Source organism: Theropithecus gelada, chromosome 4 (genome assembly GCF_003255815.1).
Source record: "Theropithecus gelada isolate Dixy chromosome 4, Tgel_1.0, whole genome shotgun sequence".
Classification (NCBI taxonomy): domain Eukaryota; kingdom Metazoa; phylum Chordata; class Mammalia; order Primates; family Cercopithecidae; genus Theropithecus; species Theropithecus gelada.
Window position 1 is genome coordinate 114,994,155 of NC_037671.1, and position 6,844 is coordinate 115,000,998.

At 41.6% G+C, this 6,844-nt stretch overlaps 1 pseudogene; it reads left to right on the forward strand.

Annotated features, from left to right (window-relative positions):
• The first annotated feature begins 878 nt into the window (after positions 1–878).
• On the forward strand, positions 879–1,275 carry LOC112623517 (annotated as a pseudogene).
• Positions 1,276–6,844: the final 5,569 nt, after the last annotated feature.

Genomic DNA, 6,844 nt, shown 5'->3' on the forward strand with positions numbered 1-6,844 from the left:
AGGTGCTCAACCAAAAACAACTGAAATTGAACTGTGGGTACAATGGCCTTTTTTTCATGCTTGGGGCTGAGAGGCTCCAGAATTTTACACAATGACACTAAAACATTGCCTACCTTCAGACCTAATAGTTCTGAATGAAAATTTCAAGTTATTTTTTGGAGTGCCAAATTATATGTACATTTAAATGTTGAAGTTTAATATAGGACAGTCTTTGGCTGGGCACAGTGGTTGACGCCTGTAATCCCAGCACTGTGGGAGGCAGAGGTGGGTGGATTACCTGAGGTCAGGAGTTCGAGACCAGCCTGGCCAACATGGTGAAACCCCATCTCTACTAAAACTACAAAAATTAGCCAGGCATGGTGGTGGGCCCCAACTACTTGGGAGGCTGAGGCAGGAGAATCACTTGAACCTGGGAGGCGGAGCTGGAGTGAATCAAGACCGCACCATTGCACTCCAATCTGGGGTGACAAGAGCAAAACTCTGTCAAAAAAAAAAAGAATAGTTGTTGGATCTGAAAGATGTTTCCCCTAGAGGCCCAAGAGACTTTTGCATCAGAAACAGAGAAAGGTAAATAACCCATTGTGGAAAGAATGACTTTGCAAGGGAGGCCGAAGAGAAGTTTACAGTTAATTCCACTTAGATGGAACCTCCACGCAGTAACTAAAGTCAATACTGTAACTAAAGTCAACATTGTTAAACTCAATATTTGTAAAAGACACAATAGGTTGGCTTGACAATGGTAAGAGTAAGTCTGTCAGATCTGGGCAGAAATTTTTAATATGCTAGGAATTTGAGGCTCTTTCCCAGCCGCTGCCGAGTCGTGCGGAGGCAGAGGCTTGGGTGTGTTCAAGATTCGGCTTCACCTGTAACCCACTGCCATGGCCGAGGAAGGCATTGCTGCTGGAGGTGTAATGGACATTAATACTGCTTTACAAGAGGTGCTGAAGACCACCCTCATCCACAATGGCCTCGCACGTGGAGTTCGCGAAGCTGCAGAAGCCTTAGACAAGTGCCAAGCCCATCTTTGTGTGCTTGCATCCAACTGTGATGAGCCTATGTATGCCAAGTCGTGGAGGCCCTTTGTCCTGAACACCAAATCAACCGAATTAAGGTTGATGACAACAAGAAACTAGGGGAATGGTTGGCCTCTGTAAAATTGACAGAGAAGGGAAACCTTGTAAAGTGGTTGGTTGCAGTTGTATAGTAGTTAAGGACTATGGCAAGGAGTCTCAGGCCAAGGGTGTCATCAAAGAGTACTTCAAATGCAAGAAATGAAGAAATAAATCTTTGACTCATACACACACACACAAAAAGAATTTGAGGGGCCACACATTTTTAGAACTTCTGAGGCGCCATCATTTCACTGAAGTAAATGCTTTGGCCAGGCACAGTGGCTGATGCCTGTAATCCCAGCACTTTGGGAGGCCAAGGCGGGTGGATCACCTGAGGTCAGGAGTTTGAGATCAGCCTGGTCAACATGGTGAAACCCTGTTCTTTACTAAAAATACAGAAATTAGCCAGACGTGGTGGTGCACACCTGTAGTCTGAGCTACTTTGGAAGCTGAGGCAGGATAATTGCTTGAACCCAGGAGGCAGAAGCTGCAGTGAGCTGAGACCATGGCACTGCACTCTAGCCTGGGTGACAATAAGACTCTGTCTCAAAAAGAAGGAAGGAAGGAAGGAAGGAAGGAAAGAAGGAAGGAAAGAAATGCTTTAAAACACTTCCACTTTTAAATGTGAGATTTTAATCATATTCAGCTCCAATTTAGCGAAGACACAATGTCTGTAGAATGTGACCTCTGCTGATACTTTGATCTTTAATAATCTTTTTTTCCTCATATCATAATTAAATAGTAGATCTCTCATATGAAACCATTGTTTAGTTTGTAATGTTGGGCCTTGTATTTTTGTCCACCATTTCATTTTTGTGCCCTTTACAGTAGACAGCTGTGATGAAGAGGTCGTTGGTCATGTTGTCTTCTGTGCAACGCATGCCCATCATGCAGATTTCTCATCACTCCAGGAGGTTTGTGCCTCTGTCTGTGTGTCCAGGTACCATCTCTGCAGGTAGGAACTGTTAATACACTAGAAAAGAATCACTTTAGGTTTTCCAACCTTTTAGCCCCAAACAGAGCATTTCCTGTCTTTCTGTTCCACTGGGATCTCATTAATTCTCCAACTCAACCATACAGGTAACTCCTGTATCTTTATTGGAGCATCCTGGTGGATGGAGGTAACAGAAGCTGCTACTTGAATACTAGGCTAATGCCAGTATATGGGTTCCATGGATAGTCTCACCCACCCCCATCTTTAATCACTTCCTCTGTTGACTTTTTTTAAATAGAAATGTTGAAATCTATTTTAGGTTTAAAAATAAACAGAGGCATCCAAATTGGAAAGGAAGTGTTCACAGATCATCTGGGCTTATATGCAGCAAACCCTAATAATTACACACACAAACACACATACACAGTTAGAATCAATGTGTTTAGCAAAGTTGTAGGATATAAAGTCATACAAAAATTAGTTGCATTTTTATATGCTAACAGCAATCCGAATAGGAAATTAACAGAAAAATTATCATGAAAAAGAATTAAATATTTCAGAATTTACTTAACCAATGAGGCAAAAAACTTGTGCATTGAAAACATTACTGAAATCAATGAAAGAAGACACAAATAAATGAAAAGACTTCTCATGTTCGTGGGTTGAAAGACATAATATTATTAAAATATCAATACTACACAAACAGGCTGGGCATAGTGGCTTACACCTGTAATCCCAGCACTTTGGTAGGCTGAGGTAGACGGATCACCTGAGGTCAGGAGTTTGAGACCAGCCTGGCCAACATAGTGAAACCCTGTCTCTACTAAAAATACAAAAATTAGTTGGATGTGGTGGCAGGCACCTGTAATCCAGCTACTTGGGAGGCTGAGGCAGGAGAATCACTTGAACCTGGGAGGCAGAGTTTGCAGTGAGCCAAGATGGTGCCATTGCACTCCAGCCTGGGCAACAGAGGAAGATTCCATCTCAAAAAAAAACAAAAACAAAAAACACAAACAGATTCAATGCAATCCCTACCAAAATCCCAATGGCAGAAAAGTCTATCCCCAAATTTATATAAACTCTCAAGGGACCCTGAATGGCTAAAGTAATCTTGAAAAAGAACGAAGCTGGAGGAGTCACACTTCTTGATTTCAAAACTTGCTATAAAACTACAGTAATCAAAATAATATGGTATGCATAAAGACAGTAGAATAGAATAGAGAACTCAGAAATAGACCCATGCATGTATGGCCAAATGATGTGTTTAAATTCTTCTTATTTTTTTGAGATGGGGTCTTGCTGGTCTTGAATTCCTGGCCTCAAGCAATTCTCCTACCTCTGTCTCCTGAGTAGTGAGGACTACATATGTGTGCCACTTCACCCAGCTAAATAGCTTTTGACAAAGATGCCAAAACCGTTCAATGAAGAAAGAACAGCCTTCCAAAAAATGGTGTTGGGAAAACTGTATTTCCATATGCAAACAAATCAAATTGAGTCCTTACTTTATACCATACATGGAAAGTAACTTAAAATGGATCAAAGAACTAAATATAAAACTTAGAACTATTAAACTCTTAAACAGAAACAGGGGAAAAGCTGACACTGGATTTGGCAAGTGTTTCCCAGATATGATACCAAAAGCATAGGTAACAATGGTAAAAATGCGTAAATCAGACAGCACCAAAACTATAAACTGGCTGGGCGTGGTGGCTTACGCCTGTACCCTCAGTACTTTGGGAGGCAGAGGCGTATGGATCACCTGAGGTCAGGAGTTTGAGACCAGCCTAGGCAACATGGCAAAACCCCATCTCTACTGAAAGTACAAAAATTAGCCGGGTGTGGTGGCGCATGCCTGTAGACCCAGCTACACAGGGGACTGAAGCAGGAGAATTGGTTGAACCCGGGAGGCAGAGGTTGCAGTGGGCCGAGATTGCACCACTGCACTCCATCCTTGGCAACAGGGCGAGACTTTATCTCAAAAAAAAACCCAAAACAACTACAAATCTCTTTGCATTAAAAGACACAATCAAAAGACTGAAAAGGTAACCTATGGAGTAGCAGAAAATATGTACAAATCATATATCTGAAAAGGAGTTACTATCCAGAATACATAAAGAACTCCTACAACTCAACAACAAAAAAGCCAAATGACCCAATGTAAAAGGGCAAAGGACTTGAATAGACATTTCTTCAATAAATATAAATGATATTCAAATGACTCATCTCACCTCACAACCACTAGGATGGCTACTTTCAAAGCAACAGAAAAAAAAAACGGTGAGGATGTGGAGAAATTTGAATTCTTGTGCACTGTTGGTGGGATTGCGCAAAAGTAATTGTGAGTATGGCTCGTGAATTTTAAATCATTATAATTAGGCCCAGACACATCTTTATTAATCAAAATAGGAACCATTACAATCAACACATTTTTACCAGCAAGAAATAAGTTTGTTTATTCCTGTAGCTTAAAAATCTGTGCTTTGGGATTCAACGAACTCTTGGAAAGCATTTTCTGCACCCCACTGATTGTGGAAGCGTTTTCCTTGCAACAAGTTGTCAAGATGCTTGGTGGTCAATTGGTGAGAGGCCAGGTGAAGAGGACAGATGAGGTAAAACTTTGTTGCCCAATTCTTTCCACTTTTGAAGCATTGGTTGTGCAACGTGAAGTCCTGTGTTGTTGTGGAGAAGAACTGGGCCCTTTCTGTTGACCAATGCTGGCTGCAGGTGTTGCAGTTTCTGGTGCATCTCATTGATTTGCTAAGCATACTTCGTAGATGTAATGGTTTCATCAGGATTCAGAAAGCTGTAGAGGATCAGACCAGCAGCAGATCACCAAACAGTGACCGTGACCTTTTTTTTTGGTGATAGTTTGACTTTGGAAGGTGTTTTGGAGTTTCTTCTCGGTTGTTGTATAAAATCCACTTTTCGTCTCACACCACAATCTGATTGAGAAATGGTTCGTTGTTGTTGTGTAGAATAAGAGAAGATGACACTTCAAAATGACGATTTTTTAAAACTTTCGCTCAGCTCATGAGGCACCTGCTTATGGAGCTTTTTCACCTTTCCAATTTGCTTCAAATGCCTAACGACCATAGAATGGTCGACGGTGAGTTCCTCGGCAACTTCTCGTGTAGTTGTAAGAGGATCAACTTCGATGATTGCTCTCAATTGGTCGTTGTCAGCTGCTGATGGCTGTCCACTACCCTCCTCATCTTCAAGATTCTCATCTCCTTTGAAAAACTTCTTGAACCGTCACTGCACTGTGTGTTCATTAGCAGTTCCTGGGCCAAATGCATTATTGATGGTGCAAGTTGCCTCTGCTGTTTATGACCTATTTTGAACTCAAATTTGCTTTTTGTCTAATATCCTTTTTTTTTTTTTTTTAGATGGAGTCTTACTCTGTTGCCCAGGCTGGAGTGCAGTGGTGTGATCTCAGCTCATTGCAACCTCTGCCTCCCAGGTTCAAGTGATTGTTCTGCCTCAGCCTCCCAAGTAGTTGGGACTACAGGTGCCTGCCACCACGCCTGGCTAATTTTTGTATTTTTAGTAGAGACGGAGTTTTGCCATGTTGGCCAGGCTGGTCTCGAACTCCTGATCTCAGGTAATCCACCCACCTCAGCTTTCCAAAGTGCTGGAATTACAGGTGTAAGCCACCGTGTCTGGCCAATTGTCTAATATCATTTCCATAGTCTAAAATAAATATAATATAAATAGCAAGTAATAAGTCATTAGCAAAAAAACAAAGTGAGAAATGCACATTAAAATGATGTATAATATAACCACATTTATTTAAGAATGTTTTCTAATATCAAAGTGCACATTTCAACAACACAAAAACTGCAATTACTTTTGCATCAACCTAATAAAATGGTTTATCCATTATGGAAAACAGTAGGGCAAAAAAATAAAAATAGAATTATCATATGATGCAGCAATTTCACTTCTGGGTATATATCCATAAGAATTGAAAGCAAGATCTGGATACCCATGTTCATAGAAGCATTATTCACAATAGCCAAGAGGTGGAAGTAACCCAAGTGTCCACGGATGGATGAATGAATGGATGGATGGATGGATGGGTGGATGGATGGATGGACTGATGGGTGGATGGATGGATGGACAGATGGATGGATGGATGGATGGATGGATGGATGGATGGATGGACTGATGGGTGGATGGATGGATGGACGGATGGATGGATGGATGGATGGATGGATGGATGGATGGATGGACAGATGGACGGACAGACGGATGGATGGATGGATGGATGGATGAACGGACCGATGGGTGGGTGGATGGATGGACGGATGGATGGATGGATGGATGGATGGATGGATGGAAGGATGGATGGATGAATGGATGGATGGATGGATGGATGAATGGATGGATGGGTGGATGGATGGATGGACAAAATGACAAAATGTGGTAGATGCAGACAATGGATTATTATTCAGTCTTAAAATGGAAAAAAATTCTGAAACCTGCTACCACTCTGAGGACATTATGCTAAGTGAAGTAAGACAGTAACACACACAAAATATACTGTACAGTGATTCCACTTACATAAAGTGTCTAGAGTAGTCAAATTCATAGAAACAGATTGATGGTTGCCAGGGACTTAGAGAAATAAGGGGTTGTTTAATAGGTGTAGAGTTTTGATTTTGCAAGATGAAAAAGTTCTGGGCCAGGTGCGGTGGCACATGCCTGTAATCTCAGCTCTTTGGGAGGCTGAGGTGGGTGAATTGTTTGAGCTCAGGAGTTTGAGACCAGCCTGTGCAACATGGTGAAACTCCTTCTT